Below are 13,338 nucleotides of genomic sequence, written 5' to 3'. Positions count from 1 at the left end.
AATGCTGCAATGAATTCTGTATTCTGGAAAGTCGAGTGAATGAAGCAATGGAGGAATAAACGAATCAGGTGATACAGATATTTAAATGAAATAGAGGATTCTTTTCTGGAGAAACCCTGATATTCGCAAGGCCAGGTGTGAATTTTTATTGCACATTGCAAAAGAGAGAGCAAAGAGACTTTTGAATCAGTAACAGAATTGTGCCACATCCTGCAAAAAGCAGCTTGCAGCTCACTGTTTGAACCCGAGCAGCACTGAATGTTACAGTTAAATCTACTGCAGCTCTTCTTCATCTCTGCCTCTTTTCAGTCTGCCACAGGGGATAATGGCTACATCAGGCTGTGCACTCTATGCTTGCGCTAAGCATGTGACTGATGCCTTATTGGCTGGAAAATTTCTCATGAACATTCAGGATAATCCCAGGATAAAGGTCTGGGAGTTCTAATGACTGCAGGATTTTCCCAAACCCAAATCATCATAGACTGGCTCTATGCAGGTTCATGCACCACAGAAAACTTCATGAATTACAAATGACACGAGTCTATTGATGTTCAACAGATATGAAATGATCAGCAGCAAAACGCTTTTCAAGCAGCTGGCAAAAGAGCAAGTGTCACATTGCATCAGTCAAACAGTCGATCACCAACCCATCATTAAGGAGCCTCATCATCCACAGCATGCTCTCCTCTCATTACTACCATTAAGATACCAAAAGATGCACACTCAACGTTTTGGGAACACCTTCCCCTCTGCCATCAGATTTCTGAATGGTCAGTGAACCTTTAAACACTACCTCACTGTTTTGCTCTTTTTTGGCACTATTTATTTTTATATTTCACATTGTAACCTATAGACATTTTGTATGTATCGTGCTGCACTGCTGTCAGAAAACAACAACTTTCATGGCAAACATCAGTGATAATATATCTAATGCTGATTTACTCATTGCTTGGCCCAGGAGAATAAGCAAGGAACAGTAGATGCTACAGGACACAGGCAAACATTATGAAATTGGTCAAAAGCAAGTGAATAACAGCAATAAAATGTTTCTCATCCAGATAGAAGCACGGCTGGCAATGAGACCAATCAAAATCAGTGCGAGTGGTGACACTGCAATGCAACAATGAGCGCCAGGAACGCCATGGCAACCAGGCAGCAGACACACACAGTAAAGCTGCTTTGGAGAAGAGATAGGCTACAGTGGACAGGGAGGGAACTCACAGATTTACATTAAAGTGCTCATCACTGCCAAGAGAAGACCCAGTTTACCCAGTGGAGAGCGTTCAGACTGGCTGCCTCACCATCTGCATTGGGGGGAGGGGGCGACTGCTGAGGATCGAAGTAAGCTGCAGAGAGTTATAAGATTAGTCAGCTCCATCATGGGTACTAGCCTGCAAGGAGCAGGGCTTCAAAAAGGTGGCATCCAACGTTAAGGATCCCTACCACCGAGGACATGCCCTCTTCTCATTGTTACTATCAGGAAGGAGGTACAGAAGCCTGAAAGCACAGACTCAGTGATACAGGAACAGCTTCTTCCATCTCCCATCTGATTTCTGAATACTTTATTCTTAAATAGTGACTACCTCACTATTCTTTAATTTCAGTTTTTGCTCTACTTATTTAACTATTTTGTATACATGCTGTATATATGCTTACTGCAGTTCACAGTTTTTTTCCTATATTTATCATGTATTTCATTGTACTGCTGCCACAAAGTTTACACATTTCACAACATATGCCGGTGATATTAAACCTGATTCAGATGCTGGGGGTCCATGCGACACCATAAAGTGAGCCTGGCAGTAGACGGCTCCAGATGGACTCTGTAGGAATGAGGATCCTTGCAAGAAGCATCGTTGCAAGAAATGTATGTCAAGCTAAATAATGCTTTAGTTAAAATGTTCCCTTATTCAAACACCTGTCTAGAGGTGTACAGTTTCTGTGTGTGACTATGATTGTGAATGCAAACCAACACCCCATCCTGTCCTATACCACCCACTTTCTGAACCCATACTTTACATTCTCCATCACCCCTCACCTGCCAAGAGTCAAACCTCCAAATGCAGGACAATTTTAATGTTTCTCAGAGTCCCTTAGCTCTTGGATTTCAGCAACAACTGCAAGGCATAGCAAAAGGGCCACCCCAACAGGGAGGGTCTCCAGGAAAGCATCAGGCTGCAAGGAAAGGACCCTCTTTTTCACGGGCTGAAGAATCTTCCTAACTGTAAACAACTCATAAACAGAGGCAACTCAGAATGTGCCAGATGGGTTTCATTGTGATTACCACACCCGCTTTGTGCTGAACTATCAGTACCATGTGACCTCTTGCACCAGCATAAGATATGTTTTGCATGCAAAGACATGTGCAAACTCTTCCTGTTTCGAAGTTGCAAAGCGAGAGGAAAAACTCCCTATTTCCACATTTTCAGAAAGCCAAGATATTGAGCGGGAGGATGTCAAGGAAGCTAAGGAGCAGAAGGGAAGAGAGGACAGGGAGGATGAAGATCAAGTTCAAGCTCAGGATCAAATTCAACCATACATATGACTACAGTTAAATGAAATATTGTTCCTCTGGGGCCAAGGTGAAAAACACATACAGTTTAGTTATGATAGCCGCATCCTGTCTCAAGTCCCTGATTGGCATGGCCTGAAGATTGATGGTGCATGGGACGTTGTCCTGGACTCACATTTCTGCATGAATGGTGTACAGCAGTTCCTCATCTCGTGCAAGTCAACTTTTTTCACACTGGGTCAACTGCAGACGAAGGCAGTCCTGTTTGTCTTCTCCAGAGTGAACACTAGAGAGTAACTCTGATGGGAGAGGTGGCCTGCAGGGGCCAGCCCCTGAAGCAACAGATTCCAGTGCACCCACTATACCTCTGTTCTCTCCCACACTGCCTCTGGTGCCTCCTCCTCTAGGTGGCTATAACAGGCGATGCCGCGGCACGAGGCCCTCGTCCGTGCAACAAATGAGACCATGCAGCTCCTCTGCTGTCAACCTCACCAATAAAACAATAAACTGGTCTTGCAGTCTTTTGTACACCAATGTCCAACAGGGTCTTATGATCACAAGAGAAGTGTTTAAGACAAATGTTTGCACCACTCGTTGGACCCAGAGATGAACTTGAATTGCGGGTAAATGGGCTTAATGCAGGTATCATAGATGGAAGCAAGGGTTAGGTTGGACATGATGGGCCAAATGGCACATTGTTTGTGCTGTACAACTCTATGACTTTGCGAATGAGTCACAGAAAGTCACAAAGGCATTCACTGTGATGGTGAGAAGCACGATGCTTTATTGTATCCAATGCTCTATAGAACTGCATCTGTGAAGGAGGGTCAGATTAGACAGGTATGTGAACTGCAAGAAAATAGTACTGGGCTCCAGTCTAGGGAATTGTAATGGATCATAAAGCGCCCACTGGAGGTGGGTCAACACATACATACTGCCTCAGAGGATTCCAATGATTGGGATATTTTGTAACTTGGCTGATACCCCTGCACAATGAGCCAGTGAAAGTAAAGATGGAGGTGTTGCAAGCAGTGGGGAGGTAAAGTGGTATGCTGGCCTTCATTGAAAGAAAGAACATGGATACCTGAATGCTTCTCTGCAGGGCCTTGTTGGGACCACACCCGAATACTCAGTGCAGTTTGTGTTCGTTATCTAAGGCATATTTGCCATAAAGGGAGTACAATAAAGATTCACTAACCTGATGTGTGTGGAAAGATAAGGACACTCGGGCTTGTATTTACTAGAGTTTAGATGAAAGGTCCAACCATATGGAAATGTTCAAAGTTCTGGCAAGAGCCAATGGGCTGGATGATGGGAGGATGGTTTCCCTGACCGAGGAGTCCAGAACAAAGGGCCACAGTGTCCAAATAACTGGTAAGAAATTTATGACTGAGACAAGAGCTTTAGTCACAAGAGCTTTGTGAAATTCTGGTCTACAGAATGGTGTGTCACCCAGTTCGGATATGGCCCAAGTGTGGAGTGAGAGACACTCAAGCAGGTCGATAGTTCACAGACTTTAATACAAACAATGTTAAAGGGAAAAGAAAACAATAAACATTAGGTCAAACCGGGCCGTTAACTAAAACTCTCAAATGGAAAACAAAGCCAATACTGCAGCTGAAAAGAACAAAAAAGAATAAAACGAATACCGCTCGTCTTCAGAGTCAGTTGACTTGACAGTCCAATTTCTCAGGCAAGGCGGAATACAAGCAGGCAGCGAAGCATTGCTGTGTCCAAGTCTCGACAAATACTACGACAGAAAGAATGGAGTTAAATACTATTACAATGAAATAATAATAAGCTGACACGTGCATATTCACGAGCACAATTGCCGAATCTGCTGTGCTGCTGAATCCGTGGTTGTGTCATGGTGTGCAGATCAACACACTGAAAATACTTATGAAGGAGGCACTAATGGATTGGGAATATGGTAAAACATGAAATCATGCTTTAATGTCAAACCAGGCTCAAAAGACTAATGACCTTCTCCTGCTCCTAGATTTCTAAGTTTCTAGATAGAGGTTTGGCTTTGTCTATCAAAATCTATGCATCTGGGTAGCATCAGATCTCAAAAATGTCAGGATGTGTAGTCCCCCTAATGATACAGTTCTTGGAGTTACTGTAATCATAGTGAAAATACCATATGAGCTCTTCAATTGAGCTCCCATGAACATGTGAGGGCATTCAATGGCTACCTGAGACTTAATGAAGTTTGTAATTGTGGTAAATGCCAGTACCTGAGATAGCACTTGCTTGCCCCTCAGCCCATCTAATCTATGCCAAACTGTTGTCCTGCACCCATATTCTGCCGAGTCAGCCCATTGACTTCTGTTGGGAGAAGATTCCAGGAGAGTGGCTGGAGGTTTTAAAGCAACATATTGCAAATGGCAGCTAACAGAGGGTAAGAAAACCTTAAGGGGCAGTTTATTGCTCATCAGAGACGTCCATGTATGATTTGCTGTGTCTAAAGATTCTCCACGCATTGAGTCTCCTGCTCCTCCCTGAGTTATTGCATTGAAGTAGAAAGTGAGCTGTTAATGCTACAATTCTTCCTGTAGTTTGAGAACTCTTGTGCATTGTGAATAGTCTTTTGGCAGTATGTTTTCAGATCTGTTTCCATTAAACAGCAAACCATGAATAGAGTGCAATCTGATCTTTATTTTCTGTGTTTTCTGGAGCTTTGAGCTCCTACTTTTGTCAGAGGAGGCTAAAATACCCACCGCACCTTGATTGACTTCATTAGATATCTGTGTGTGTAATGCTGGGAAACATGTCAAAAATGTCAGGAACTCGATGTGGATTGCTGTTGAAGTTGCACTATCTAAATAAGAAATTACCAATCATTTCACCTGGAAATGAGGCCAAGTCAATTTTACTTCATAGGGTACTGAAAACAAACAGTAAAACAAAACCCTATTTCTTCAAACCGGAGTTTCTACAACTCTTGTGATGGGTAGTGAACAGGACCAGGGTCAAGAAGTTTCCCAGCCTGGTATTATTTTCCATTCTTCAGTAAAACCTTTCTCGTGAATGAGCCATAGTAACACTCTGTCATGATGCGGGGGCATTGGGAACGGACCCAAATGCAAGATGCAGACACTGAAGTACAAGGAACAGGACTTGGACTAGAATAGGGACATGACGGGATTCAGACCAGGAACAGGGACAAGAATGCAGACTTGGGCTAGGACATGGACAAAACAGGGAACCCGGACTTGGAACTATGCACTAGGAGCCTGGGCTTAGGCTTGGGCTTGGGCTCTGAGCCACAGACTGGACAAGGACCCAGAACCTGGGTCTTGCCTCAGACTCGGGACCCAGAACCAGGCAAGGACATGACATGCAACACACATAAAAGTTGCTGGTGAATGCAGCAGGCCAGGCAGCATCTATAGGAAGAGATGCAGTCGACATTTCGGGCCGAGACCCTTCGTCAGGACTAACTGAAAGAAGAGCTAGTAAGAGATTTGAAAGTGGGAGGGGGAGGGGGAGATCCAAAATGTTAGGAGAAGACAGGAGGGGGAGGGATGGAGCCAAGAGCTGGACAGTTGATTGGCAAGAGGGATATGAGAGGATCATGGGACAGGAGACAAAAGGAGAAAGAAAAGGGGGAGGGGGGGAAACCCAGAGGATGGGCAAGGGGTATAGTGAGAGGGACAGAAGGAGAAAAAGAAGAGATAGAAAAAGAATGTGTGTATATAAATAAATAACAGATGGGGTACGAGGGGTAGGTGGGGCATTAGCGGAAGTTTGAGAAGTCAATATTCATGCCATCAGGTTGGAGGCTACTCAGACAGAGTACAAGGTGTTGTTCCTCCAACCTGAGGAGTTCATGACATGACTACAGGACAAGACGTGGCTGTGGTCTAGAGTCTTGAGGCTTGAGCTTGGAGACAGGCTGGGGTCTTGAGGCTTGAAGGCCAGATGAGAACATGATGGGGCAAGGGTTCTTTGAGGCAACTCCTGGGCAGAATATGGGACTCGCAGGCAGGACATGGGACTCTAACCTGACGGAGGCAAGGGACAGGGAGGGACTGAACCAACTGCAGGATAACAGCAAATGCCTTGACTTACCCAACGGAAGCAAAGGACAGGAAGGGACAGAACCAACCGCAGGGTAACAGCAAACAGCCTGGCTTACCCAACGGAGGCAAGGGACAGGAAGGGAGCCGGGTCTGGGGTGGCTCCTAGACTCGAGGCAGCCCGTAACCTCAGCAGGCTACAGAACAGCCAAATGCATATCTCAAAGACTGCACTAGCCTTCCACCCATGGGTTACTCTAAGGAGATCTTGACAAGATAAACCAGCAGCTCACATTCAACCCCAAGGCTACTTATATTCCAAGCCCCAAGATGGGAATCAGGTGCCTATGATTAACTCAACCAAACGAGGGACAGCTGGAAGACCCGGAGTCCTGAGTCCACGGACCAGACCATGAACTGGAATGCGGACTTCACGGACCGGACCATGACACACTCACACAGTTTGTGGGTCAACAGATCCAAGTGAAGTCCCAGTCTATTTATTCTGATGACCTATTTTTACCATCAGTGTTTGGTAATCACCCAAATCACCCATGGCAAATTACCTCATTTACAGGATATTTGGCCCATCTGATCCTTGCCATTAATTATACTTTACATGATGGTCCTCCCATTATATTTAATTCAGTTCTATCAGTGTGTTCTGTTAAGTCCTTCTCCATCTTTACTTTGCCTTAACTCTTCAAGGTTATTTGCTTTCTCATCACCTAATTTCTGTGTGAGCCTCTATCATAAGAAGAGCAAGAACAAGTCAAAGATGCATTCATTATCATTCCATCTGGCAGAGTCAGAGACTTCAGCTGACCTTAAGAAAATGAGGGCAAACCAGTGGTTGTAAGACAACATTAATAGTAATCCCATGACAACTTGTCAGATGGTTGTGTTCAAATTAGAGGTAGCTGCAAGAAGCGTTAAGTAGAAAGAAAGACGTCCATAAGCACCCCATGATACAATACAAACCTCCTAGTTTTGTCATCTGGCAAGCTACCTGCAGGGACATGAATCTCAGGGCGGTATATGGTGATATTTATGCACTTTAACAATAAATGTACTTTGAACTTTATCTTGTATTAATATAGTGAGTATTTGGGAATGACTGAACCTCCTGTACTTACTTTTCTCAAATGAGTGCAATCATCTTTAACAAGAAGAATGAATAAGGATTAATCTGTGCCTAGGCTAAGCCTTCCAACTCTCTTAATGTAAGACCCAGCTGACCAAGATGACAGAAGAAGCACAAAATACGACCATGGGGAAGAACGAGTTGTTGGGTCGGTGTAAGTGACGGCTTCCTTGCAAGTATTGTGAATCTTGACAATTGAACAATTATTTTGGAGATAGACAGCTAGGATTCTCAGAGCTGTGCTGAAAGAAAAAGAGACACAAAGGTCAGCCTGACAACCTTGGTGAAGTCATTAAACACTGCATCTTGCTCTCTGCTCTCAAAATTTGTGCCACCTCCTACCATCAGTTACTTTGGAACATTCCAGCCATCAAAGCGAAGACAACCTCACAAAGAAATGCTTTGTCACTGCTTCTGTGCCTCGATTCTGCTGGAAATCTTTCTGATCCGCAGACCTTTTACTGACATCCCTGCAATGAGAATTTTCAGTGTAGCCAGTATAAAAATTTGGCATCTCTTAAGCTGCTCCAGGCCCTTAAGAATCAGTGGCAATTCATAAATTCTTACATTATCACTACACTGCTTCTGGACAAAGCATTTTACACAGGAATTCACTTACTGCACGTTAACAATGAGCAACCTGATATAAACGATGCATCTCCCATCAGCTCCACTGTGTGCCTGTCACTATTGTTTCAGTTAGCTCTTGCGTGCTTCGCTGTGGGAGACCACAATTACGTTTGCTTTTCCAATAAATAAATTCTCAGTGAAAATATGTTATGATTACATTCTTCCACGTATTTCTCCAGGGAGAAGAGGAATACTGCAGTGGTGACAAAACATTTATTTGCAATTTCTGCTAGTAATTTTTCAATTTGACAGTGTACTACATTTGTTAAGAAATAATTGCTATCATTAAACCGCAATATGAAAATGCTGATTTTTGTAAGGAACACACCCAATTTCCTCATTCCTAATAAAAGTGATACATACTGTAGTAAAGAGTAGTCATGTAAGTAAGCCCAATTCTGCTTGAGCTGGGCTTACTAATTTGGGGTAAATACATATTAATAGATAATCATTATTTTAACGACTCTAAAAGGAAATATTAGGACACTTAGCTGTCTCACTCAATAATACTTTGTGCTATAGCACTGCAAAGCAAGGGCAAGCTGGGAATTTCCTAGATGTAACATTAAATAGAGTATGTCTCAGGTCAGTGGTATCAAACTTGATGTTGAACTGGAATAGAAGTCCCATAAAAGTCATAGCTAGGAGAGTTTTATTTCAATTTATTGTCAGGATATTGACTTTGTTGGCAAGTCCGGCATTAATTGTTTGTCCCAGATGCCATGAGATGCTGCTCTAGATATTGCCCTCCCTGTTGTTGTTGAGTACCATCAAGTCATCGTTAACTCATGGCAACTCTATGGATAGTGTAGTTGTCCACAGGGTTTTCATAGCAAGACATGGAAGTAGATTGTCGGGCCTTTCATCTGTGCAAATACTGCTGCTGCCCATGTTGGCACCTGGCTGGATTCAAACTCAGGACCATCTGCCTTGCAGTGCAGTGCTAGTGTCCTCTTCCCTGCAGAGGATATTTCTCAAAAAAATCTTTTACATTTTGTGTGTGGCTGTTGAAGAATCCTGAGTTGACTGGAAACACCTTTTAAAATTCCTGTTGGAGGCTCAGTGTTGGCTTAAGGTATCCATCCATCCTACAACTGTCATTTTGGGCTTTTGTCCTTGGAGAAAGTCAACCTCATTCAGGTCAGTAAGACCAAAGTCAGGAAGTGAAGCTCAACATGAACACGTTATGAAACTGCACCATTAGTGTATAGCACCATGGATGAATTTCCACCTCTGGTGACATACATCACACTAACTTGTGTGTTGATTATGTATCTTTAGTGGGAGTCATACCCATGTTGCAGGTGCAGAAGAGACTGGTTGGAGGACGATGACTGTGTGCAAGAAGGCTTGCAGGGGATTCTACTTACTGGTCTCCAATGGTGTTTTACTAAATGACAGCTGCTGACTTTTTATAAGGTGCTTATGTTCAATTTTTTCATGCGTGCATTGTGCGTTCGGGACTGATTCAGCAAAGCTCTTAGCATCACCAGCTACAAGTATATCATAATAACGTAACAAAGTAAGAGTTAGAAATAGCGTATGGCACTCTGAAGCCTCTTAACAACCTCCTCCCTACTGCCCGGGTTTGCCTCATCAGCAAGCCTCGAAATGTGACACTTGGATGTTTCAGCTAAATGATTGATATCAATTGTGAATAGTTGGAACCAAGCACTAATCCCTGTGGTTCTTATTTTTATGTCTTCTTAGGCAGTGGATTGCGACTGACTTAGTTTCACTCTCGTTTTGTGACTTCAAAAGTGGCTGATGAGGCCATGTGAGTGCTGCAGCAGATCAATGAAAAACAGCCAATGGGTGGTAGTTCGTGAGGTGCCTTGCTCCTTCTGTCACTTTAGATGGAACATCTGTGTGCATCTGATGCATGATCCTTAAGTTCTCAATACCACTGCAAATTGTTCTTCTCCACTTACAGTGGTCATGGGTCAAGCATTCACAAGAGTCCATAGACATGTGTTGCATTCCTTCAAGGAAACAATCAGCTCATCCTTGGATCCTTCTTGCTATCAACCTGCCTCCAATGTCAGAGATCAGAGTACATTGTCTATTTTCAGTGTCAGGCATGTATGCAAATGACATGGCCTGTCCAGCTTAGCCGACCGAAAGTAATTAGGACCTCATTACTGGGAATGTTTGCCTGGCAGAGGATACTTGTTCACTTGGTTCACTTGTCCTTCCAAAGAATTTGGAGGATTTTGTTCAAACAGAATTGGTCATATGTATTTCCAGTGTATTGAGACTGTCTGCTGTAGGTAATCCAGTTCTCAGAAGTGTGTCTCAGGGTAGCCTGAGAAATAGCTGTTCATTCCTACTCTTTGCTTTCTGTTTTTTAATTAATTCTCAATTCCTCTCAGTATTTTATCTCCAAATTTATGTGCAGTAACTTATCGAACAACTTACAGGGTGGGGTTTGTTCAAAAGCTTTCTGAAAATGAAAATACACCACACCATTTTGCATATGTGACTTATCTAAATACCCTATTAGTCACATGTACAAAAAACTTAAATAGATTAGTCAAACTTGACCTCCTTTTCATAAAACCATGCTTTTTTGGCTGCATCTTATTACTTTTGCCATGTGTTCTATCATAACATCCTTTGATAGAGATTCCTGTGCCCAACTACTCGTGCTAGGCTAACGGGTTAGTGGATTTCTGTTCTTCTCACTGTTCTTTCTTAAATAGTAACTCATGTAACATAAAAGTCAACATAAAAGCCAAAGAGAGGGCATATAATAGAACAAAAGTTAGTGGGAAGTTAGAGAATTGGGAAGCTTTTAAAAACCAAAAAAAAAAGGAGAGGTGAGAGTAGGTATTGGAGCACTGGAAAATGATGTTGGAGAGGTGATCAACTTAGTTTTAAAGGGACATTCTTTTATTCTGAGACTGTGTCTCCAGATCTACACTTACCTTCCAAGGGCAAGATCCTCTGCATATCCAATCCATGTATGGTTCGCAATATCATTCTGAATGTTCCTTCCTCTTGGATTCTTTCCTTAGCACCCTCTCCCTATCTTCTTTGCCTTTTAAATATCAAATAATCTTGAACAATCAACTTCGAATTTCTGTATCCATGTTTATATGATAGCTGTTGCAATATTGGACCCTATTGAAGTATTTCCTTGCCACTTCTTATAAACTCAGACTCATAGTTCATTACATTGACTTCAGTAGAACCAAACATGGGGACCTTAGGTAAATCTGCATTGCATTGCCAGTTTTGGGCTGCCAAAGAAAACATTCCTTTATGTTTGTCAAAATTAAAATAGATATCATTTAATAAAGTTGTCAATTCAGTATTAACCATTAAATGCAACCAGCTGAGACCAATTTCATCTCCAAAAGTTCCGATAAAAGGTCTCAGTGTTTGAAATGTAAATTCTATTCATTTCTCCACATAATCTGATCTGCTGTGTATTTTTTCTATTTATATTGCGGTTTTCCCACATTTGTGCTTTTGCTCATCCACAAAAGAATCTGCAGTTACACTGGATAGCATTTTTTTCCCAAAAGTGTTGCTTTATTGAATATAATGTGTTTAATTGCATAATAATGTGGAGACTTTGCAATAGTTCAACTAAGCTGACAAATGTTTTGTTGATGATTTTCATTTTTACTCAGAATCTGCCAACATTGATGGATTCCCTACAAGAGGACCACAACCTTATCATGGCTTGGAGGCTTACGTTCCTCAATGACCCAGTGAGCTAGGTTGGCTAGTGTCAGGGCTTTGTGATTTGACTCTTGGTAGGGTCACCCATGTCAAATAGGTCAAAGGGTAGAAGCCAGACTAAGAGTGGTCCACTGGTCCTCCAGGTTTGGGGGTTCAGCTCAGGACTAACAACCCTGACTGATAAAACAAAACCAATAGGAAAGCAGCAATGAAGAATCCTTCTATATCTATGTGTAATGGTATTCCTGGATCTTCACCTGGAACTTGCATGACTGACAGTAGTGAAAACTGAGCTACTGACAGAATGAAGGAAGCTCTGTGTCATAAGGTGGGTGGCTGGGAACGGACCCAAGTGCAAGACACAGACACTGAAGTACTAGGGACAGGACAAAGATACAGGGCGATGGCAAATACATGGACAGGAAAACCAGGAACCTGGAAAAGGACTGGACAAAAGAGCTAGGAGCCCGGGCTTGGACTCCGAGCCAGAGACTGGACAAGGACCCAGTACCTGGGTCTTGCCTCTGGCTCGGACCCCAGAACTAGGCAAGGACGAGGCTTGGCAGGCAGGCAGGACGAGGCAGAAATCTACAGGCTTGAAGCTTGAGGCTAGAGGCTAGAGACTTGGCTTGGCTAGAGGCTGGAGACTTGACTTGGCTTGGCTAGAGGCTAGAGACTTGGCTTGGCTTGGCTAGAGGCTAGAGGCTAGAGGCTGGAGTCTACAGGCTCGAGGCTAGGCAAGAGACGAGGCGAGGCTTGGCAGGAGGCTGGAGACTTGAGACTAGAGGCGAGGCTGGAGGCTGGAGACTAGAGGCGAGGCTGGAGGCTGGAGACCAGAGGCGAGGCTGGAGGCTGGAGGCTGGAGACTAGAGGCGAGGCTGAAGACTGGAGGAGGGAGACTAGAGGCGAGGCTGGAGGCTGGAGGCTGGAGACTTGAGGCGAGGCTGGAGGCTGGAGGCTGGAGACGAGGCGAGGCTGGAGGCTGGAGATGAGGCGAGGTGAGGCTGGAGGCTGGAGACTTGAGGCGAGGTGAGGCTGGAGGCTGGAGACGAGGTGAGGCGAGGCTGGAGACTGGAAACTTGAGGTGAGGCGAGGCTGGAGGCTGGAGACTTGAGGCGAGGCGAGGCTGGAGGCTGGAGACTTGAGGCGAGTCTTGGCTCCACCTGGGCAGGGCACGGATCACCACCCGACAGAGGCAAGGGACAGGAAGGGACAGAATCAACACCAGGTAACGGCAAGATGGCCTGGCTTACCTGGGTGGAGGCAAGGGACAGGGAGGGACAGAACCAACCCCAGGTAATGGCAAGATGGCCTGGCTTACCTGGGCGGAGGCAAGGGAC

This window comes from Mobula hypostoma, chromosome 7 (assembly GCF_963921235.1).
Source record: "Mobula hypostoma chromosome 7, sMobHyp1.1, whole genome shotgun sequence".
Taxonomy (NCBI): Eukaryota; Metazoa; Chordata; class Chondrichthyes; order Myliobatiformes; family Myliobatidae; genus Mobula; species Mobula hypostoma.
Note: the sequence above shows the minus strand (reverse complement) of the source record.